The following is a 25249-nucleotide window of genomic DNA, read 5'->3' as shown; positions in this document are numbered from 1 at the left end:
CTGGGTGAATCAATTGTCATTTCTATCCTAACCTATTGTTTTATCCTTTAATGTTTCTCCTTTCCTATAACAATTGTAGTTCTCCCCCACTATCCTATTGTTTCATTTCGTATGTTTTTGATCAAAGCTGTCTGTAAGTTAGGACATTAGTTATCGTGCTTTATTGTTATTTTATAACTCGTTTTTATGTAATTTTACATTGTCAACCGCTTAGAAACTCGAATAAGCTGTCTAAAAATTTTTTTTAATAAACTTGAAACTTGAAGACCATAAGGTAAGAAGGGAGGGGGTAGGGGGTGAGTGAAGGCGGAGAATGTAAAAAATGTCAGAGAAGTTAAAAATGGCGGAGTTAAAAAAGGTGGAGAAGTTAAAAATGTCTTCATGAAACTTCACCACTATCATTGGACATTGAGGTAGGGTTATCAGATTTTTCCAAAGGAAAATCCGGACCCATGGCCACGCCCCCAGGCCTGCCCACTCCCACGTCCCATCCCATCCCACCCCAGCCCTGCACTCAGCCCCAACCTCCTTAACCTGTCTGTGCGTCGGGACCGCATTCGCGCATGTGTTGCGATGACGTCGCACGTGTGCACGTGATGTCACCACGTTGCATCCATGCGTTCGTGGATGCTGTCCCAATGTCGGAAGCGTTTCAAAATCTGGACAAAGTGCCAGGTTTTGAAAAGTTGTCCGGACCCCCAGACATGTCCTCAAAAGGACTGAGGGTCAGATTCTGCAAACGTCGCCTACGTCGGTGGCTGTCTAAAAAATGCCACCGATCGCGTGTCAATCATGCTATGGCACCATTTGCGGAATCACACCTATCGTTAAACATAGGTGACGGTAATGTAGGCCAAGGTTTTGAAGGTCTACATCCCCAGCGCCTATGTTTCAGAATCGCATTTGCACAGGTGCGCAGCGGCGCCTAAGATCATTTCTGGAATAAACCACCCTACTTCGACCTTAGGCACCTCTGTAAATGTGATTACAGTGTCCATTTTTGAAGGTGCCTACATTTTTTAATGACACTTGAATTGATTTTAAACGACCCACCTAACTTACAGCATCGTTTAGAGAATTTGGGCCTGAGTATATGTATTTGGCAACAGTGGGGTGTCACTCTTTATTATTACTTTGCTGCTGTACTCTTATTTCTCCTTTGCTGTTTACTTTTAATGAGATAATTTGTGAATAAGCCAAACTAAATATACCACTAAGAGTCAGGTGACATTTTATTTAACTGTCGAAATCAACAGTGGCTTTTGTCATAAATCATATGGGGACAGACTTAGAGAACTTAATATGTATACTCTGGAAGAAAGACGGGAGAGAACGGATATGATAGAGACATTTAAATATCTCTGTGGCATTAATGTACAGGAGTCTTTTTCAAATGAAGAAAAACTCCAGAAGGAGAGGGCATAGGATGACATTAAGAGTCTCAGGAGTAATCTAAGGAAATACTTTTTTACAGAATGGGTGGTGGATGCATAAAATAGTCTCTCGGTGGAGATCAAGATAGTGTTGGACAGGCATGTGGGATCTCTTAGGGAGAAGAGGAGATATTGGATGGTGTGGAAGGACACTGGATGGACTATTTGGCCTTTATCTGCCGTCATGTTTCTATGTTTCTATTGTACAGAGAAGGTGTTGTACCAGTCCCAAATGTGATATTATCAAATAGTTGCCCCAGGACTGTGGCACGTAAACAAGTAGGAACCCTACTGTTGAATACACTGAATTGTCATCCGGAACTTTTGTTCCACTTCATTTTGTTGGATTGTATCCCTTTTGTGTGGGACACATTGGTCTCCTGGTTTTTCATCTTTTTTTTGTTTGCTACTCAGGTTAGAGCAAATGGGAATTGCTCTTGCTCTTCACAGGACAAACACTTACACTAAAGCTTGGGTGAAGGCGATCTGCTTCCTTTGTACATGTCAATGCTTAGAGGATGGGGAAAGGGCTGTGGCAGCCCAGAAGCCCACCAGGGACTTCAGATCCCCAGAGGGACCTCTGCAAAGGCATAGCTAGGTTGGGTGTAAGGGGAACAGCCACTCACCTAAGCAGATTTTGAATAAAATAGTGCCTATATGGATCAGCCCTTCAGCTTCACACCAATGCCTATTTTCCAAAATGCCTGGCTCCTCTGACATTAAAACCTTGCATCACGTCTGGACTTCTGACATTGTCCAAGTGACTTCTTTAAGATGAAGCTGCTGACAGAAGCAGCTGCGCTTGCTGTTTGCTGGAAACTTGTGGAGCAAGGCGCTAAGGACTTGGGTGCAACAGATGGCAGCATCTGATATGATCAGCTGCTGTCGGAAAATCTCTATTAAAGCAATGCATACCTGTGGCATGTGGCCACAGGGTGTATGGCCATGGGGCATGTCTTAAGGGGCACACTTGGTCCCTTGGGAACCCCTTAGGAGCTTAGTAGGAGCTGGAGGAGCTCTGAATGGTGTTGATTTTCCTTAAGGTACTTAAAAAAAATTATTATTAATAATGGTGAAATGTAAGGGGAAATTTAAAATCACTAGTACTCCTAAAATGACAGGTCCTATGGATTGTGGCATTAATGGTGAAGGTTAAGCCTATTAAGTTTGGAAGGAAGGCTTACTAGGCTTTTTCTGTTTTAGGGGAAAAGCCTTGAAAAAGTTCTAGGTGAAACATGTCGGCTGTCACTAACCCCGACTATGAAACCACAATTATTGAAAGCTAACATATTTGCTTTAAAGAAAACACCATATTTATTAAATAGAACAACTATATTAAATCAGAAAAAGCATTTATACATTAAATTAAGAAGTGAACCAATGATGATTGAGCACATAAAGCTTAAAGCAATGATAGGCTTGAGCTTTGAGTGGTGTCGCTGAGGTTCATAAAAAACTGAAAGCATTTGAAGAGGGGTGGTAATGTAATGTAATGTAATGTAATTTATTTCTTATATACCGCTACATCCGTTAGGTTCTAAGGTAATAAAGTATGTTTAAGAAGTTATAGACATACTTTGATATAGGCCCCATGGATAGACATATTCAGCCTAAGACTGCCCTAGATGAATCGTCTGCCTCTGGAGCCTCGTTAAGTGAGGGAGGTCATTCAACTCCAATCCCTCGTTCTACTCCTTTCTCACCTAGGGGGGCACCTTCCCAAGATAGTGTGGCCTCTCAAGATGGAATATCTACCGAGAAAGCACTCTCTTCAGAAGAATTACAATCTAAACTAAACTAAACTAAGCCTTAAGTTTATATACCGCATCATCTCCACGGAAGTGGAGCTCGGCACGGTTTACAAAGCTTAAAAATATAAGAAGAGAGGAGAAAGATTTACAAGAGTATATGAATAGAGGGAATATAAACAGGAGAGTAAACGGTTTTTTGATAGAAAAAGTGATTATATGTTAGAAAAGAGCCAGATTTTCAATTGTTTGCGGAATAATTGGAGGGAGCCCAGGTTCCGCAGCGGGAAAGTGAGATCGTTCCAGAGGCCTGTGATTTTGGAGAGGAGGGATTTTCCCAGTTTGCCTGCGTGGAGAATACCGTGTAGAGAGGGGAAGGACAGTTTATGTCTGTGGGCGGATCTGGTGGTAGCAGGCCTCGAGGCGTTAAAAGATAGTGGGATTAGGGGCGGAATGATCTTGAAAGCCAGACAAGAGCATTTGAAATGAATCTGTCGCTATTCCAACCATTGTGGTTTGTCCTATCTAAAATTGTTGAGCCAGAAGAAATTACTTCAAAAGATGTTGGGAAGATGTTGGTTAGAACTGAAGAGTGTATTAAATCTACTATTCCTCAACTTTATACTTTTTTCTCAGCTAGCAGCAGACAAATTTGTTGAAATAGATTTGAAAACAAAGTCAATGGATTCCAAACTGTCCTAGATTTCTGTTTCTGTTATTACTTTCAATCAGCGTCTTCAGTTTTTATTAAGGATAGTGTGTTAATCCTTAGGCAGATGGAATTTCATGAGAACCGGTTTCGTTCAAGGACTTTTTGAATTTTCCTTTTTGCCGTCTGCTCTCATCTGAGATATTGTTATATAAATATTGCTATTGGATAAATTGGAGGATATACAAGTTCTAGAATGTCATTGTATTTCTATACGTCTAGCAGAGTCATTGAGGGGGAACAGGAAGAGATGACTAAATTAGATTCATTTATTTAGGTATTTATATACCGTCTCTCAAGGTTATCTAAGCGGTTTACAATCAGGTACTCAAGCATTTTCCATATCTGTCCCAGAGGGCTCACAATCTATCTAATGTACCTGGGGCAATGGATTGAGTGATTTGCCTAGGGTCACAAGGATCAGTGTGGGATTTGAACCCACCAACTCAAGGTGCTGAGGCTGTAGCTCAGGAGGTAATTACTTCTACAGCCACCCTCTTGGTAACTACCAACTGAACAAGAAAAAAATTAAGGCCCCTTTTATCAAGCTGCATTAGGATTTGTTATTGCCATCCACTGTGGTAAAAGCTCTGACACTCATAGGAATTCTATAAGCATCAGAGTGCAGATTTCTCCAGATGTGGCTAGATCTACTCAGCTGTGTCATAAAGGATTTCTAAAATTGAAAGACAGGGTAACTGCAATAGGAGGTACATTCTTCTTGCAGTTCCCTTGCAAATGTTTGGCAATTGTTAATTTCCCCCCTCTTTTACAAAGTCCGATAGCACAGGCCACTGCAGTAATTGCCCCGAAGCCTATAGGGATTTAAAAGGCTTTGGGGCTTTTGCCGCACGGAAGCCACCAGTGCAGCTTTGTAAAAGCTATGTTATTATGCGCTATGCTATTTTGACCCAGCTCAGCTAGAAAGATTACTGATTGAAAAAGAAAGTTCTGGGGAGTCTTGCCACATTTGAATGGATATTGCTGAGGGGTTTTCTTGCCGGTCCTGGTCTCCTGCAGCAGCGACTTTCCTGGGCAACTTTTACCTACAAGCCGACAGGCACTTACAAGAGACGGACCCCCTGACGTCATCGGGTCCGTCTCCTACAATTTAAAAGGAAGCCGCCGCCGCGGTAACATCGGGAGTCTTGCCACATTTGAATGGATATTGCTGAGGGGTTTTCTTGCCGGTCCGGGTCTCCTGCAGCAGCGACTTTCCTGGGCAACTTTTACCTACAAGCCGACAGAAAAAGAACGTTCTGCTGAAGGATGAGATATTAGGCATTGGTTTGATAGGCAATAAAACAGCTGGTGTACAAGGACTGAGGTTGAGATAAACACTAAAGAATGGCACCGGATGGTTTCCCCGTGGGGACGGGAATGGTGATGAATTTTGTCACTATGGGCTCCTTTTACTAAGCTGCGTTAGCGTTTTTAGGGCACGCAGCATTTTAGCGTGCACTAAACCCACACTATGCGGCTAGAACTAACGCCAGCTCAATGCTGGCGTTAGCGTCTAGCGCGCATGGCAATTTAGCGTGCGCTATTCCGGCTTAGTAAAAGGAGCCCTATGTCATTCTCTATGAAAGCGGACCCCTTTCATGACATTTTAGGGCAAATTCTATAAGAAGCGCCCAAGAGTTAGGTGCCGATATAGGCACCGTTCAGCACCATTCAAGTAAAATTGGCTGCTGTTTAGTGAATCACGCTGAGCGGCACCTATTTTGGAGGTGCCCATTAAATAGGCCAGCTCTAGGCACAAGAAAAAGTTAGGCGCCCATGTGAGCGCTTAAGCACGCTTAGGAGCAGTGATTCTGTAAGAAAGCGCCTAACACGTAGCCACGCCCATGCCTAACATGCCTGGCGCCTATTGTTTTTGAAGGCCGCCTAAATTTTTAGAGGCGCCTTGTTACAGAATTGCATTTTCTTGATAGGCGCCTATGTTTTAATCAGTGCTGATTAAAAAGCTTAATTGGGCCTGTTATTTAATTTAGATAGGCGCCTATCTAGTTGGGCACCTCCGAAATAGGTGCCTAACTTTAGGCGCTGGTTACAGAATTTGGGCCTTAGGGCTCCTTTTACTAAGTAGCGATAGCGGATTGCTGCACACGCTAGACCTTAACGCCAGCATTGAGCTGGCGTTAGTTCTAGCCGCGTAGCGCGTGGATTAGCGTGTGCTAAAATTCTGTGCCCACTAAAAACACTATCGCAGCTTAGTAAAAGGAGCCCTTAGTTTCTCCTCACTTTTCTTTGAATTCCTCCTTCCAAGTTTGAGGTCTAAGGAGTAAAATTTGTTTCTTCTTAAATGTTTGTTTAATATTTCTATTATGATTTTATTATTTCCTGCTATGTTTCTGGTGCAAGAGTAAATTCTTGTATTATAATTTGAAATTTGATAAATAAAATAATAATAAAAAAAAAAGAAATACTGGAAAGTAATTCTTTGATGTGAACTGTGAGAAGGATACAACTAAATATATTAAGTCCCAGCCTTTCACAATTGAGGTTTATTTTTCTCCGTTGTATTATGATTTTTCATACAGTTGGTGTTGTGTCAGCAGTTCGTGTATATATGGCTTGAATGACTCCCTGCTACTAAATATCATCTACAAGACGTTTTTGATAAATATTAACTGTGAGAAGGAGACAGGCCAACCCATGCCAGGATTTTACCTCCATCAGCCTCAAATGCTCTAACCACTGGACCATTCCATTTCTGAAAAACAAATGAATTGAAAAGTGTGAGAAAATGCCCAAATATAACTAAGAGGATGATAAGATCATTTGATCTGGCTTCCATTAGCTTGTTAATGAGAACCGAAACAATGGCAGATAACAAGCACAACTTCCATGCTTGGTCGTATAAAACACGTAAAAGAACTCACTCATACAGTCAGAACGATGGTCACTATCATCTCGTCCCTTCTCTTTATTTTCTCACCCTCTCACACAGTTTCCTGCCTATGGCTTAGGATATATCCTAATGTTTTAGAAAGTGCTGGAAAAATCATAAATGTTTCGAAAGAAAACAGGTTTTGATCTTGAAAGATAAAGCGTATGTGCCATGTTAAGCCTGTTTCCCAAATTGTACTTGGGACGTCTGCGAAGGGTGAGGGGAAATTGTGTGTGAAGAATGCTCTGAAGTCGCAATCTTCTGCCTGCCTTTATAACATGCTTACAATCTGGTCTTGGTCAGAGGAATCATGGCATAGGTGGTAATGCAGGTTAAGTCCTCTCTTCATACAATAAATCAGTGGTTCCCAACCCTGTCCTGGAGGAACACCAGGCCAATCGGGTTTTCAGGCTAGCCCTAATGAATATGCATGAAGCAAATTTGCATGCCTATCACTTCCATCATATGCAAATCTCTCTCATGCATATTCATTAGGGCTAGCCTGAAAACCCGATTGGCCTGGTGTTCCTCCAGGACAGGGTTGGGAATCACTGCAATAAATGAATCCCCCCATTGCCCCAGGTACATTAGATTGTCAGTCCACAGGAAAAAATGCTTGAATACCTGAATAAATTCTTGTAAACCATTCTGAGCTCCCTTGGGAGAACTGTATAGAAATCTGAATGAATGAATGAATAAATAAAATAAACATACATATTAGATTAGGGGTAGGGAACTCCGGTCCTCGAGAGCCGTATTCCAGTCGGGTTTTCAGGATTTCCCCAATGAATATGCATGAGATCTATTTGCATGCACTGCTTTCAATGCATATTCATTGGGGAAATCCTGAAAACCCGACTGGAATATGGCTCTCGAGGACCGGAGTTCCCTACCCCTATATTAGATGAGTGCATATAAAGACCTGTATGGTCCATCCAATCTGCCCAACAAGATAAACTTATAGAGCCAGACATTTGTAGGCACCTGGAAGTGTCAATTATGTGTGAGGCGTTGTTAACAGCATCACACCTAGCGACCTAATGTCCCGTAGTCTCTCAAGACTACAACGGGAACAAACAGCAGCCATTTTGGATGAATGATCTGCACGGGGCAGGAGCGTAGGAAGATCGCTCCTGCCCTAAAAGACTGTTAGACCACCAGGTAAGGTCTGGGAAGTGGGGGTGATTCCGGTTTTAGGAAATCACAAATAATCAAAATTGCGAGTCCTAAAACTGCGAATCAGGAGGGGGGAAGTATTTCTGCATTTAAAATCACTGGTTTATAGCTAAAAAGGTCTATAAAATCATACCTGGTAAATCCTGGTAAACATTCCTTATGGTTCCCTATAGGTCTTTGGCTTCATAAATGACAGATTCATCCTTTTGCACAGCAGACCAAACCTATGGTAAAACAAAGTGCAAAACCCCATATTGGTGAACAAAAAGCAGCTTTGAAAGTTGATAAAAGAGAATACTATTCCGAGAAGTTTTGTTTTGGCAGAAAGGAGGCCTTGTCAATTATATCGAATAGTAGGGAGCTTTGAGAAATACAAGACCTTGAGGTCAGTAACAACTCTGCTGGATTACACACAGAGGAATTTGCTAAAATTTTCAACACCAGGATATTGGATAGTCAGTCTGGTCTTTGTGCTCTCAATATGCCAAAGTCATCTTCCTCAGTTCCCACTGTAACTAATGTAGAAGCTTTACTTATGACAATGAGCAGAATAAGGATGGCCAAGTCTGTACGACAGATATGGACATCCATGTCTCACATATTTTATGTTTATCTTAAGGTACTTATACACCACCTTTTGCAATACCACTAAGACAGTTTTTATATTCAGGTACTTTATGTATTTTTCCTTATCAGTCCTGGCAGGCTCACAATCTACCTATGTTACTTGCGGCAAAGGATGTCCTTGCAATGTGGATGTCTAACAGCTGGTTTTCAGATGTCCAAAACATAGAGTGCGTTGCCAGAGGTTGTGGTAAGAGCAGTTAATGTAGCTGGTTTTAAGAAAGGTTTAGACAAGTTCCTGGAGGAAAAGTCCATAGTCTGCTATTGAGACAGACATGGGGGAAGCCACTGCTTGCCCTGGATCAGTAGCATGGAGTGATGCTACTATTTGGATTTTTGCCAGGTACATGTGACCTGGATTGGCTATCGTGGACGAACTACTGGTCTAGATGGACAATTGGTCTGACCTAGTGAGGCTATTCATATATTCTTATGTTAAATCAGCTTCTTGTATGTTGTTTTCCAAATTAGTCAAACATGAACTAGAATGACTATCTCCCTTAGCACTGATTGTAAATACAAGCTCGGAGCAGAGTCATTTGCTATTTTTGTCCAATCCTGAAAATCTAGACTCAGCTGGGATTACTATCATCCAGTTTCTACCAACCCCCCTTTTTCTTTTCAACCAAACATCTTGAACTAAGTACCGTATATTGAGTAGCACTTAATGAATTCCAATATTTTCTTTTTTAAGCAGTTATGTTTTAGGAAAGGATATAGTTGGGCAGATTATGGCCCAAAATTGCCTTGGGCTTGAGGGTCTTGTCCTTGGTTCTTGCTCTCCCTCATCTCTCCTCCTGCTATTGTTGGGAGGGCAACCCCCACCCCCCCCAAGGTGACTCTCTATTGCCCTCTCAGTGTTCATAGTCACCACTGGTTACTACTTAAATTTGCAGGTGGAAACACCAACCTTGTTCTAAATAGCGGCGTAGCCAGAACTGAATTTTTGGAAGGGCCTGAGATTAACATGAGTGGACACTAAAAAAATATGGGTATTAATATCACCTCCACTGACTAGCCTACACCATAGCCAACGACTGGGTGAGCATGAATCAAAAGTGGTAGGGCCATGGCCCACTCAGGCCTACACAAGGTGGAGACAGGACTGTTTGCTATGCCATAGTTTGTTAACGATCTAACTCAAAATAAAACAAGCTACTACTACTATTTATCATTTCTACGGTGCTGAAAGGCGTATGCAGCGCTGTACATTTAACATTCAATAGACAGTCCTTTCTCAGAAGAGCTTACAATCTAATTTGGACAGACAGACAACAGGACATCTAAGGCAGGGGTGTCCAGCCTTTTGGCTTCCCTGGGCCACATTGTCCGAAAAAAATGTTTCTGGGGCCGCACAAACGCGCAAACATTGCGGCAAGAAAGAGGAGGGAGCTGGCAAGACGGTAAACACCCGGGGGCAGCAGAGAAAAACACTGCATCGACCTCAACCGGGGCCACACAAAATACTTCACGGGGCCGCATGCGGCCCTCAGGCCGCAGGTTGGACACCCCTGATCTAAGGGTTAGGGTATAGGTATCGACAGTGAGTGGGAGCTAAGAATTGAAAGTAGCTTCAAAAGAGTGGGCTTTTAGCTTGGATTTGCTAGAGTCGGAGCATGACAAATTAACTCTGGCAGCCTGTTCCAGGCATACAGCATGGTATGCCACTGCATTAGCAACCCATAAGGATTGGGAGTGAATATCCCCAGCATAAACAATTATTCTAACTTAACTAGATAACTTACCCATTTAAGTTGTCTAATCTGAATACTTCAGTTGAAAACCTGCTTAAATATAATTGAATAAGTCACCCAGCTATCTTGAGACCCACTGAATGTCAGTCCCCTGTTTTGTTTTGTTTTTTTAAATTTAATGTCTGCAGTTTAGGCATAAAATGTACCAGCACATTTCCTTGTGCCAAATGGTTTTCTTTCAAAAATATTTGTCCTGTGGATAATTTTGAGATGATGTAACTGAGTCTCTTGATCACAGAGCTTTGTTGGTTTTAACCACATTCTTTAATGAATGAAATTCCCACAGCCTCTTATTTGTCTGTAGAAAACAAAATCTCTCTGATGTGTATTTGTACAGTGCTGTGTATGTATAGTAGACCTACAGAAGTGGTTCTCAACCCAGTTCTCAGGGCACACTCAGCCAGTCAAGTTTTCAGGATATCCCCCAATGAATATGCATAAGAACTTAAGAATAGCCTTACTGGGTCAGACCAATGGTCCATCAAGCCCAATAGCCCATTCTCATGGTGGCCAATCCAGGTCACTAGTACCTGTCCAAAATCCAAGGAGTATCAACATTCCATGCTACCGATACAGCACAAGCAGTGGCTTCCCCTATGTCTTTCTCAATAACAGACTATGGACTTTTCCTCCGGAACTTGTCCAAACCTTTCTTAAAACCAGCTACATTATCTGGCAGATATTGGGTTGTATCAATAGAAGTTTCGTCAGCCGAAAGCCTGAAGTCATAATGCCGTTGTACAGGGCCATGGTGAGACCTCATCTGGAGTACTGAGTGCAATTCTGGAGGCCACATTACAGTAAAGATGTGCGTAGAATTGAATCGGTTCAGCGGACGGCCACCAGGATGATCTCGGGGCTCAAGGGTCTCTCGTACAAAGAGAGACTGAACAAATTGCAGCTCTACACTCTCGAGGAACGTAATAATAATAATAATAATAACTTTATTTTTATATACCGCCAGCTATCTTGCGACTTCTAGGCGGTTTACAGTAGGGAGAGGGGAGACATGATCGAAACATTTAAGTATCTCACGGAAGTGGAAGATGACATTTTCTTTCTCAAGGGACCCTTGGCCACAAGAGGGCACCCGCTCAAACTCAGGGGCAGAAAATTTCATGGCGACAACATAAAGTATTTCTTCACAGAGAGAGTGGTTGATCATTGGAACAAGCTTCCAGTGCAGGTGATCGAGGCAGACAGCGTGCCAGACTTTAAGAATAAATGGGATACCCATGTGGGATCCCTACGAGGGTCAAGATAAGGAAATTGGGTCATTAGGGCATAGACAGGGGGTGGGTAAGCAGAGTGGGCAGACTTGATGGGCTGTAGCCCTTTTCTGCCGTCATCTTCTATGTTTCTATGTTTCTATCTGCTCTTACCACATCCTCTGGCAACACGTTCCAGAGCTTAACTATTCTCTGAGTGAAAAAAAATTTCCTCCTATTGGTTTTAAAAGTATTTCCCTGTAACTTCATCGAGTGCCCCCTAGTCATTGTAATTTTTGATAGAGTGAAAAATTGATCCACTTCAATCATATCTCCCGTCAGCCGTCTCTTTTCCAAGCTAAATAGCCCTAACCATTTTAGTCTTTCCTCATATGAGAGGAGTTCAATCCCCTTTACCATCTTGGTTGCTCTTCTTTGAACCTTTTCTGGCGTCATTATATCTTTCATGAGATAAGGAGACCAGAATTGAACGCAATACTCCAGATGAGGCTGCACCATGGAGCGATACAGGGGCATTATAATCTAGTCTAATCTTCCATTTGTTAGTCGCACATACCTATATAGGCTCAAGGCGACAGATCAAAGAGGAAGGGGAGAGTAGTCAGGGAGGTGAGCATGGAGAAACAAGAGAGAGGACTAGAAGAAGGGGGTGCTATACAGAAATTGAGACAGTTGTCAAAGAGGTGAGTCTTCAGGTTTTTTCTGAATGTAGTGTAGTTTGTCTCTTTCCTGATAACTTCTGGTTATATCATTCTTAGTCTTGTTAACCATCCCTTTTTAAATAATTCCCAGCATCCTGTTTGCTTTTTTGGCTGCCGCTGCCCATTGGGCAGAAGGTTTCATCGTATTGTGTATGATGATACCCAGATCCTTTTCTTGGGCCCTAATCTCCAAGGTGGACCCTAGCATCCGTTAACTGTGATTCAGGTTATTCTTCCCTATGCGTATCGCTTTGCATTTGCCACATTAAATTTCATCTGCTATTTGGACATCCAGTCTTCCAATTTCTTAGGTCTGCCTGCAATTCTTCACAATCCGCATGCGTTTTAACAACTTTGAACAGTTTAGTGTCATCTGCAAATTAAATCACCTCACTCGTCATTCCAATTTCCAGATCATTTATAAATGTTAAATAGCATGAGAGAGGGGGGCGCTAGCGAGCGCTACACGGTATGGCTGCCTAATCCTGTGCTCCAGCATGACTCGAACGAAAGTCCCGATTTTCACTGACTTCCCGTGGGTAAGAGCGTTCAGCGTTTCGTACCTTTCTCCCTCGACACCATGGCAACCGCCAAAACCGGTAAACGGCGCAACACGGACCCTGTCTCCCCGAGTAAAACAGCTGCGAAGGTCGATGATGATACGGCCTGCACCATCCTGGCAGAAATCCGCACCATGCACTCCCTAATGGCCGACATTAAGACTGAGTTGTCGACATTCAGTGCCGAGCTCACGGACCTGAATCAACGCGTGGAGACGCTGGAAATTAAAACTAAAGTTAATTCTGAAAATATCTCCACTATGATGAAACACATAAAAAGAATAGATCGTTTGGAAATGGACTTGGAGGACGCGAACAATCGCGCCCGGTGGAGTAATTTCCGGATCCTCGGATTACCGGAAGCGAGGGAGGGCCGCGATATGGTACAATTTTTATCTGATCTGTTACCTAAATTGCTTGAAGTGGAATTTACCCAACCATTTGAGATAGAGAGGGCCCACAGGTTGCCAGCGCAACAAAATCTGAATGATAAATACCCAAGGGCAGTGGTGGTCAAGCTTCTCCGGTATACTCAAGTTCTCACCATCATGCAGCAGGCCAGACTACGCTCACCTATAAAATATGAGGGCCACACTTTGATGTTTGTAACCGACCTTAGCAAGCAAACGGCCAAAAACCGTAAGCTACTTCTGGAATACCGTCCGAAACTCAAGGCAATGGGTGTAAAATTTGGAATGATTTATCCTGCCAAGATTAGGGTCACGTACAATAATTGTACAAAGGATTTTGTCAGACCTATGGACCTTGCTGACTATTTGGAGAAGCTGTCACCTTCGTCCATTGGCACCACCTGATGGGCTTCTTATAACAGTCACAGTACACATTGAGGTGAATTCTCATAATCACCTGCTGTTCTATTTTCTGGTACTATGATTACATATTGCTGAACCCACGGATTGTTGGTAAAATACTTTTCACGCTGGGCTGTGCAGGACCGCACTGCCTGTGGTCTTGCTGACCCGTGTTCAACATTTACTATTGTTATTGTTACAGTTATGGAAAAATGTTTACTTGCACTGTCAGTCTAGATGCAGATTTTTCTGTGTCATGCTCTCCTTTTATATGTTCATAATGTACTCCATGCTTGTGCTGATGTTTTATTTAGTTATTTGACATGCCTTTGAACTGTGTTACCATGAACGTTAAAGGTCTTAACAACAATGTTAAACAACAGAAAATCTTATCATACTTAAATGAATTAAAGGCTGATATTGTGCTGTTGCAGGAGACACACCTCAATGCTCATGACTCAAGTAAAATTAGGGTCCCATGGGCTTTTCCTAGTATATCATCTCCTGCTCTTGATAAAAAAAATGGGGTGCTTATCCTCATAAGGAAAAAACCAGAGATCAAAATTATATCACAGTCTAATGATGTTTGCGGCAGGTGGGCAGAGGTGGTTCTGGATATTGGGGGTTTTCATGTGATGATACTGAATATCTATGGTCCCAATATTGATGACTTAAATTTTTATGCCTCTATAGCTGAACGTCTATATGAACATATGGAAATTCCATGCATATTAGGAGGAGACTTCAACTTAATCTGTAATCCTGATATTGATAGACAATCCTCTTGTGTCTTTAAAAAATCTAAAATGTGGTTTCAATTACAGGAAATGATTAATCAATTTCAACTTACAGATCCATGGAGACTGCTGCACATGTCAGATCGTGAATACACATGTTTCTCCAATCCCCACAATTCGTACTCACGAATTGATTATTTTTTGGTCACTCCTTCCCTTGTCCGACAAATACGCTCTTCTTCCATCAAAGCTATAGCCTTGTCTGATCATGCTCCAGTGGTGTTAAGTCTATCTGATATAGGTACACCTGTAAACAGGTCTCAATGGAGATTTAACAATAGCCTTTTGCAAGATCCTGAATTCAAACCTCACATCGAACGTGCCATCCAAGACTACTTTGACTTGAATACACCAGAAGATACCAATTGGAGAATTCTTTGGGACGCTTTTAAGGCATACATACGTGGAATTATTATCTCATACGCTGCTTATAAGAAGAAGACAACAGCGGCCGCTCTGGAATCTATGGATAACAAAATCAAGTCTCTAGAACGAGCACACAGTTCCGACACCTCTGATATGCATACACTCCGGCTCTTGCAAGCCACAAAATTCAATTATAATCTTACACGCAGTTGTTCGGCAGCAGAGCATATATTTTTCCAATCAGCTAACTACTATATGGAAGCTAATGTTTGTGGCCGTAGCTTAGCTAACTACCTAAAGGGAAGAAATGAAAAGACCAATATCACTGCCATGAGAATAGAGAATGACGCCATCTCAACTGATCCATCCGTCATTCTAAGTCAGTTTCAACACTTTTACGAACATCTTTATACAACAACATCTGACCCCAATGTAGATCCTGAGGCATTTTTGAAAGATCTGTCACGGCCGATATTGACGGAGGAAGATAACAATATACTGAATAAGCCACTTTCTCATTCAGACTTAGCTTTGGCTTTATCCTCAATGGCGAGAGCAAAAGCTCCGGGTCCAGATGGACTATCATCAGAATTCTATCAGGCCTTTCAAGAACTATTACTTCCAAGACTACTATCTTTCTACAATTATCTAATTGAATCAGGGGATATTGATGGCACGTTCACAGAAGCTACAATAATAGTATTGCCTAAGCCTGGCAAGGATAAATTGTTGATACAGAACTATAGGCCTTTATCACTAATAAATATTGACGCAAAGTTGTATGCAAAAACATTAGCAACACATCTCCAGGCTGTTCTGCCTCATATCATCTCGGATGATCAAAATGGATTCATGTCTGGATGTCTTGCTGCTGACAACACCGGCTTATTCATGCATATCATAGACTATGCAAACCATAATGATACTGCATTAGTGGCCATGGCACTAGATGCAGAAAAGGCATTCGATCGTGTCGAATGGCCTTTTTTGTTTTCTGTGATGAAATGGTTTGGATTTACACCTGAGTTTCTGGCACTGGTTAAAGTGTTGTACTCCAATCCACCTACGAAGGTACTTATCAATGGTCTATACTCAAACATGTTCAGACCAAGTACAGGGACTAGACAGGCCTGCCCCTTATCGCCCCTATTATTTAACATTGCTCTAGAACCACTACTGATAGCGATACGGTCGCATCCTCAAATCAGGGGCATCAGTTGTGAGAACACTGAAATAAAATTATCCACATATGCGGACGATATCCTGCTATATGTATCTCCGACCTCGCTTGGAAAAGTATTGGAGGTACTCTCTTCCTATTCTCATGTCTCGGGCTACAAATTGAACTTAACTAAAACTGAAGTTCTTGCTCTTAACTGTCCTGAAATAAAGAATGAGATTGCGGAGCTAGGGATGAAATATTTAGGTATTTTTTTTTGGCAAATCACTAGAAGAGACTGTAGAATATAACACCAACTACATTTTGGACTCCATTCAATCTCTTACTTCCAAATGGACCCCTCTGCGCCTTACATGGTAGGGACGCCTGTGTACCATAAAGATGATGATGACTCCAGTTGTGAACTACGTCTTAAGTATGCTACCGATGTACTTACCTAGGCATGTATATGCTAAAATTGAGACTCTTCTATCTAAATTTCTATGGAATAACTCCACTCCAAGGATAGGATTGAAAAAACTGAAAGGTGAACTCTCAGAGGGTGGGGTTAAATTCCCCAGTTTTTTCGATTACCATACGGCTTTCCTTATGAGACGCTGCTCCTTCTGGATATCTGATCAACAAACTACACACCAAAAAAGTTGGGCCAACTTGGAGAAGTCAGTGTTGGGTGTTCCAGACTTACGCTCGGCTGTATTTATGAACATACACAAAAAAGATGAGCACAGAGAACCTATTCACTCAACTAAATTAGCTTTTCGTGCAGCTGATGATCTGGCGGACATTAGATGGGAAACCACTTCCTTTATTTATCTATGGAACAATGCAAAGATCTTAATTCAAGGGAAACCCATACATTGGACGTTGTGGCACACTGCAGGTATTTGCTATCTTCACCAACTCTATTGTTCAGGAGAATGGATTCCCTTCTCTGCACTACGTGAGAAGTACCACCTTCCGTTGTCTCAGCACTACAGGTGGATACAACTTTGTCATTCTATTAAAGCCTCTATTGACCTGTCGTCGATACAAGAGTCTCAACCCACTTTGATGATTCTGAATCGATTGGTAGAATCTAAGAAGAAAGGCAAAGCTGCCTTTTGGTATCACTACCTAATTGATGCCAAATTCCAGGGATCATTGGCCTTATGTGAAATATGGACTAAAGACACTGGAAAAGAAATCAACTCACAGGAGTGGCATGGAGTATGGTCCGAGTGCATGCATTCTCTACACTCTGCAAGCATATCTCAATCGGCATATTTTCTCCTAAACCGTGCCTTCTGGACGCCTTATAAACTCAGCAAACTCCCAAATTCAACATCGAACTGTTGTTGGTCATGCAAGTCAGCAGTGGGAACGCTAGCTCACATGATTTTTGAGTGCCCCCCTATCAAAATATACTGGTATAAAATATGGGACACGATATGCATAATCACTGGAATTAGGGAAGACCTTACTCTTGCAATTGTTATATATGGTAAATACGGGTTGAAGGAACCTGTTGATGAATGGACTGGGAAACTACTGAGATGCCTGCTTCTCATTACTGTTAAAACTATACTATGTAATTGGAAGAACAGTGGCAATCTATCGTATCATCTCTGGTGGGCTCAGGTATGTCAGGTAGCAAAATTTGAAAAAGCATACGCTGAGAAACATAGCAGCTTTGCTAAATATCTTAAGGTTTGGGGTGCTATGATTGAACACTGTGAATCTCTTTAGTATTATATATTGATAACTGTTTAATTCTAGAAGTTTCATGGGATGATGCAGATTAGGCTCCAATTTATGACTGACTTCTTTTCTTTCTTTCATATTATTAGTTGTCTAGTTCTGTGTTGCTCTACATTGTTATATTACTTGCACATACAGATCACTTGGATGTGTATTAATATTGGATAATGATCATCACTAATGTGCATGTTTACAAAGTATATGTATTTTATTCATTATTGTTATAAAACCAATAAAAATATTGAACTTAAAAAAAAAAAAAAATAGCATGAGAGAAATTTGCATGCATTGCTTCCTTATATGCATATTCATTGGGGATATCCTGAAAACCTGACTGGCTGGTGTGCCCCGAGGGCTGATTGAGAACCACTGCTTTAAAGAAATGATTAGTAGTAATAAGGAATAGATTTAATTTCTGTTCATATGGTTCTACAGTGGATATCAGTATTACTTATGAGGTTAATCTTCACAATGACCTCATTTCATTGAGAAATGTTATTCTTCCTAGAAGTAAATTTTTCATAATTGTATATGGAAAATCCGGCTAGGCAAATGGCAGAAAGGATTAAAGGTTAGAGCAGCAGAAAGAAAAGCAGGAAAGTGAGGTTCAGATCTTATTCATTTACTCATGCTGCTTGTGACCTTGAGCAAGTCACATCCATTACCTCACGTACCAGAACAAGACCATTTGGACGTGGGAGGGGCCAGCATTGTGATGGACTGGCCATCTAGACATGGCAACAGAGCAGTGGGGCACCAGACAGGGCACTGCTGTGAACTTCACAAAAAGGATGCCACATAAACATCTCACCAGAACTCCCTTATAGCATATGGTGAGCCTCCCCAAACATCCACTATGTCTACCTGTCTACAGCCTCAATAGCCCTTATGGCTGCAGGTGGCACCTATATGTCAGTACAGTGGGGTTTGGGGAGGTTTTGGGGGGGCTCACATTTTCCACCATGAATGTAGTGGCTAGAGTGGCTTGTGGGCCTGGGTCCTCCTCTCTATGGTTCACTAGCTCATCCCCAGGCTATTTAAGAGACCTGTGTGCAGCTCTACTAGGCTTTCCTATACTAGGTGCTAATGTTCTGGAGACAGGTATTCTGATCTTTGCAGGGGTGTGAAAGGGTCAGTGAACACTGGGGGAGTGTGTGTGGGTCTTTATTTTGTTTCTGCAGTGGTTATCTGGTCACTTTGGATACTTTTTGGGCACTTATACCTGTTTTTACATCATCTAAGTCACAACGTATAAGTTCCATTCAGGAAGTCTCGTAAAAACTTTGATTATCCCTGCAGGACAACTAAATTAGGGTCAGCCCACATCCTACCCTAACCATTCTTCCAGATACACCCCTTTTAGCTCTGGGTGCACAGCGGCATTCAGAGGCCTAAAAAATCCCTGCATATGTCAAAAAAATAGATTTGATTATTGGCACTTGGACGACCTGTCTTTTAGGTCATCCAAGTGCTGACTTGGGTGGGTTTTTAGATGTGTTTAAGTTTCGATTATGAACCCCATAGTATCTTCCTAATAAATTCAAAAGTGCAATGGGAAAAATTTATAGCTCAGCATCTATGTGAAATGTTAAAAAAGGCCCCTAATTTATGCCAATTTTATAAAGGCCACTTAAAAACTTACTGATGAAAAAAGAATCAGTGAAAACTCAACCCCTCTCCCCCGTTATAATTCAAACCTAAATGTGAAAAGGGATCATCAGCGCTCTTGTCAGAAAAAAAATCTTGGCTACATCAAATAAAACCTGGATTTGGAATGGCCCAGTTGAATCCGCCCCCCCCCTCCCTTTCTCTTTCTTACCATTCCATCCTCACACCCATTTCAACACTTGACCTCGTGAAAACAACAGACGCTTTCTGATGGAATAAACCAAGCCGCAGCTCTGTTTATTGGAAAACACAATTGTGCAAACAATTAACAAAACCACACCACCCGAGCTACCAACATCTATAATATAAAAGAACCCAAATTATAGTACCCTGACCCCGCCATGTCAGCTAGGGCCTGGGGGTGGCGTGGACCTCTATATCCACTTTCCGGGTCACCTGACCCAAATTGCATCTGCTTTATGAGCTTACAGTCAATTAGCTGCTCATCACCTAATGAGTCCAAACCCGGTAGCTCAGAATTAGTGCCCCTGCTGTGACAATCTCAACAGTTCCCTTAGACTATGACTAGCCTCAAATTTTGGTGGAGGGAGGGAAAGCAGATAAGTAAAACGCTTTAATATAACCGTGATTGGAATTAAAACTATACAGATGTCCTCCAATCCGCCTGCATCGATAATATATACAGAGCAATATTCAAAAAAGTTCCCTTTAAAGTTTAATCACAAATAGTAGCATCTGATACCACAAGTCCAAATCATGTTCACTAGTTTGCACCACTGGGAGAGAGAGCATCTTAAATATAGTTCTGGAAACTTCCCTTGAACAAACCGCTCTCTCAGATGCCTGTTTGACATTACAAAATAGGCTTGTACAATTGGTCCCAGCAGCAAAATGTTCTCCCACAGATTTACAACTGCTCTGCAGGTGTAAATGGAGCCATGTATTAGAGAATGACATGGTGACAAAATTCATCACCGTTCCCGTCCCTGTGGATAACCGCGGGAAATAATCCCATGTCATTTTCTAGTGTCTATTTCAACCTCAGTCCTTCTACACCAGCATTCTTCAAAGCAAAGCTTGCAGGTCAGTGGTTGTGCCCAATTATACTCTGATTCTTCCCTCTCTCCTTAAAGAATGACATGAAGATGGTTTCCCGCGGTTATCCGCGGGAACGGGAACAGTGATGAATTTTGTCACCATGTCATTCTCTACCATGTATCCTATGAATGGCCCATACCTAGTTTGCAAAATATGCACAGGCATCAGAACTGCACCTCCGTTTGGTCAAACTATGCCCCCAGGAATACCTAAGTGCAGGTTTCATGAATTTAAGTCCAATCTTGCCATGGGTCTACTTTTTACACGTATATACCCACATGCATGTTAAACATACTTTACTGGAAACTGGAAAAAAACCGTACCCCCAATGAGCACAGGATGGAATATGGCAAATTAACAAGCTAAAGCCACATTATTACCACTAAATGTTAGAATCCTAGATAATTAAATAAGACTCCTTCTTACCCTATTTCACTGAGCTGTCTGGAGAATGCCTTACAAACCTTTTGTCGTTTCTAAAGATTTTCTGAGTCGTGTTAACATTGACCTGAATACGACATGGTGGTAGTGTAATAGGATTTACTCTTCAAACACTGAAGCTTTTTTCAGATGCTGCTGTCTTGCTTCAGCTGAGATCATCCGCTCAGAAAAACTGGCTTCAAAACTGTTTCTCAGGCATGAGAGCGGAAGGTCTCCCTCTGCTTACAGAGCTGAGAAGGAGGATTAAACCCAAATGATGTAAGACATTCAGGAAAGGGAATGTGCTGTCTTTTCCTTGTGCCCTGTGCGCTGACTCATTCATCCAGCAACTGCGGATTCTGTCAGAACACCTACGCACGTTTCTGCTCTGATTGATCAAGCTAAAAAACCTGCTCTTATAAAAATGTTTCAGGAAGAACATACTTTGCGTGCGTGTGTGTGTCAACCCTCCCTGAACGATACTTATAGCACAAAGATTTTAAGGAACAAAAATATTTGTAATTAGCTTGTAGCTGCTGCTCTATTAGCTGCAATAGAGGTTTCCTCCGTGTTCCGGGTCACTAAGGGCTCCTTTTACTAAGGTGCGCTAGCGTTTTTAGCGCACGCAGGAAATTACTGCGCGCTACACTGCACGCTACGCTTCTAGAACTAATGCCAGCTCAATGCTGGCGTTAACCCTTTCAGGACCAAGGGACATATTTGTCCCATAACTTTAAAATCCTATAAATTTTGATTGGGATAGTCTACAGTTCTAAATTTGATATGTACGGATTCCATAGGATACTGCCTTTATGTAAACAAACTGGTTCCGACATTCATTCATTAGCGTCGTTGCCAGATTGACGAGAAGATTCACTTGCCACACTGTCCATAAGCCAGAAGTGTGATTTTTTAAATAAAAATAATGATATTTCACAAAAAAAATCAATTTTTTTGGCATCTGCAAGCCCTTTTTACCATAAAAATGTCGTCAAAACCACAAAAATTGGCCTACGATCCTTATGGTCCTGAAAGGGTTAAGATCTAGCGTGCGCGGCAATGTAGCGCGCGCGTTAAAGCCCTAACGCAGCTTAGTAAAATGAGCCCTAAATGTTCCAACATTGCTCCGATCCTCTTGCAATTTAACAACTTTGAACAACTTTGTGTCACCAGCAAATTTAATTATCTCACTAGTTATTCTCAGTGGTTCCCAACCCTGTCCTGGAGGACCACCAGGCCAATCGGGTTTTCAGGCTAGCCCTAGTGAATATGCATGGAGCAGATTTGCATGCCTGTCACTTCCATTATATGCAAATCTCTCTCATGCATATTCATTAGGGCTAGCCTGAAAACCCGATTGGCCTGGTGGTTCTCCAGGACAGGGTTGGGAACCACTGCTCTAGTCAGGGGTGTCCAATGTCGGTCCTCGAGGGCCGCAATCCAGTCGGGGTTTTCATGATTTCCCCAATGAATATGCATTGAAAGCAGTGCATGCAAATAGATCTCATGCATATTCATTGGGGAAATCCTGAAAACCCGACTGGATTGAGGCCCTCGAGGACCGACATTGGACACCCCTGCTCTAGATCATTGATAAATATGTTAAAAAGCAGCGGTCCCAGCACAGGCCCCTGGGGTACACCACTAATTACCCTTCTCTATTGAGAATACTGATTATTTATCCTACTCTCTGTTTTCCACCTTTAAGCTAGTTTTTAATCCATAATAGGACATTATCTTCTATCCCATGACTTTCTGATTTCCTCAGAAGTCTTCACGCCTTGTGAAAATCCAAATATGCAATATCAACAGGTTCAGCTTTATCTACATGTTCATTCACCCCTTCAAAGCAAGTTTTGAGAATCTGGCCCTGAGTTTAAAAGGTAGAGTATTTAGTAGAACCTTAAACTTTTGGATGCTTGTTTCCAGGCAGGTATATGGTGGAAGATCATTCCATGATTTTGGCACTAGAGAAAAAAAAAAAAAAAGGCTGATTTTCTTGTGGTCTCATAATGGGCTTGGCGAGGGACTGGAAGTACCAGACAGTTCAGATTCGTGGAATGCAATCGACGTGATGGAGTATAGAGGATAACTGATTTACTCTCCCCCCCCCTTTTTAAGAAGCCATGTTAGGCTTTTTTCCGGCTGCAGCGGTAAAAACTCCGACACTCATAGAATTCTATGAGTGTTGGAGCTAATACTGCCGCAGCTAGCAATAAAAAACATGGCTTCATAAAAGGAAGCCTTAGAAAGGTACTGAGGTCGACCAGCGTGTAATGATTTATGAGTTAGACATAGAATTTTGATGCATGGATGATACTGAACAGGTAACCAGTGTACACACAAGAAATTACTGCGCGCTACACTGCATGCTACGCTTCTAGAACTAATACCAGCTCAATGCTGGCGTTAAGATTTAGCATGCACGGCAATATAGCGCGCGCATTAAAGCCCTAACGCAGCTTAGTAAAATGAGCCCAAATGTTCCAACATTGCTCCGATCCTCTTGCAATTTAACAACTTTGAACAACTTTGTGTCACCAGCAAATTTAATTATCTCACTAGTTATTCTCAGTGGTTCCCAACCCTGTCCGGGAGGACCACCAGGCCAATAAAATTGTCAGTTTATCAAAGCGACGGACATAACAGAGAAAATATATAGCAGTATTTTTTTAAAAAAATTATTTATTTATCATATTTTCCAAAAACATATCAAGTATCCACTTGTACAGAAAGATGAAGTTAAGTAAGAAAACAAACATTACAAATTGTAAAAATATACATAACCATAATAAGAAATTAAGCTTAACTTCAACTCAAGTCCTCAATACCAGGATCCAAGAAGTATAATCAGCGAGCAATTACTAAAGACAAATCAAGGAAAAAGAAGAAAACAGGAAATTCAATCATCTGAAGGGAATGTCCAAATTACACATTAAGCACTCAAGCTATCCCTGCTTTCAGGCGAGCAGCCGACAAAAAGGTTGTCAGTTGAGTAGGATCAAAGAAAACATATTTTTGCGTTTGATACTGTATCACACATTTACATGGGTGACGAAGAAAAAAAGTTGCTCCAAGAGCAGTAACTCCCGGTTTTAGGATCAAAAATTCACGACGACGTTTTTGTGTGTCTCGTGCCAGGTCTGGAAACATTTGTATTTTATATCCAAGAAATGATTTTAATCTATTTTTGAAGAAAAGTCAAAGCAACCAGTTTTTATCTGTGAGGAGTAATGTTGCCATTTGTTCTTCTTCTTTTCGCATAGGCAAATAGTAGACCTGGGTAAATGGTGGCAACAATTCTTCTAAAATTTCTAATATTTCCATAATGTAGCATTTTAACATATCTCTAGGAGATATTGTGGCTACTCTAGGAAAGTTAATTAATCTGAGGTTGTTGTTACGAGAAAAGTTGTCTAATGATTCTAATTTCCTTCTCAGATTTATATTATCTCTCATTAGTGTTTCTGTAATCTGTTTAGAGACAACATTTGAATTTTTAAGGTCTTGTAGATCAGTTTTGAGATTTTTAATATCAGTTTCATGAGTATTTAATTTTTGTTCCAATTGAAACAATTGATTTAGCCAGATCTGCCACAAGATCCCAAATGGCATCCAGAGTTACCTCTCGGGGTTTCTCTAATGTAATAGCAAGTTTTTCAGGATCAATTTTTATGTTCACATCAACTGACTTCTCCTCCTGTTGGTGACTCTCCCGATCGCGATTCACCCTCTGATTGATAGAAACCTCAGGCTCCACGGGACTCTCCTGCCGATGTAGGGAGTCCAATTCCAAGCTCCCCTCTCTGACATCCGAAGCCTCCGGGGAGAAGAGCTCACCGCCTCTGATTGCTCCTCCACCCGCGGGGAGCTGGCAGTCTGAGGAAGAGGGGGAGGTGCTCTAGCATCAGGGCTCAATGTGATCTCCAGTCCCGGGGAAACCACCTCTGTCTCGCTACAGAGTGCCTCCAATGGGGGGGGGGGGGGGCTGACGCTGCCACCGACACTTCCTGCATCTGGCGAAGAAGCTCATCGATGCTGCCAAGCCTGGCTGGACCGGGACGCCGCGAGGCTCCAGCGGCGCTGCGGCCTCTCCTTTTCGGCATATCAGAGGTAAAAAGTTCTTCTTAAAAACAAGAAAAGTCAGATTCTCGCTCAAACGTCTGTGCCATAACGCCCAGCTAACCGTTCCTTCCGCCATCTTGGATCCTCCAGCAGTATTTTAAAGGGTCTGAAATGTTTCATTTAGACATTTTGTTATTCCAGCATAGATAATATTGTAGTAGAGCACACATGTCAAACACAAGGCCCGTGGGTTGAATCCGCTTTATGTGGCCCACGGTGACTGTGCCATATCCAAGCGCCTGACCTTGCAGCCCCAGT

The 25249-nt window shown here is 41.9% G+C and overlaps 1 long non-coding RNA gene across 2 annotated transcripts; it reads right to left on the bottom strand.

Moving 5' to 3' along the window:
• Window positions 1–4263: 4263 nt before the first annotated feature.
• On the bottom strand, window positions 4264–21174 carry LOC117361998. 2 transcript variants are annotated; one of them, XR_004539780.1, is made up of 4 exons: window positions 20873–21174; window positions 8093–8183; window positions 6564–6606; window positions 4264–5123 (listed from the first exon to the last, which is right to left on the bottom strand). It is a non-coding gene; the product is annotated as an uncharacterized LOC117361998 (long non-coding RNA). The 2 variants fall into 2 exon arrangements; XR_004539781.1 differs by having other exon boundaries at window positions 20911–21174.
• Between the last annotated feature and the right edge of the window lie 4075 nt (window positions 21175–25249).

This window comes from Geotrypetes seraphini, chromosome 6 (assembly GCF_902459505.1).
Source record: "Geotrypetes seraphini chromosome 6, aGeoSer1.1, whole genome shotgun sequence".
In the NCBI taxonomy this organism is placed as follows: Eukaryota; Metazoa; Chordata; class Amphibia; order Gymnophiona; family Dermophiidae; genus Geotrypetes; species Geotrypetes seraphini.
Note: the sequence above shows the minus strand (reverse complement) of the source record. Positions and strands in the feature narration are given on the sequence as shown.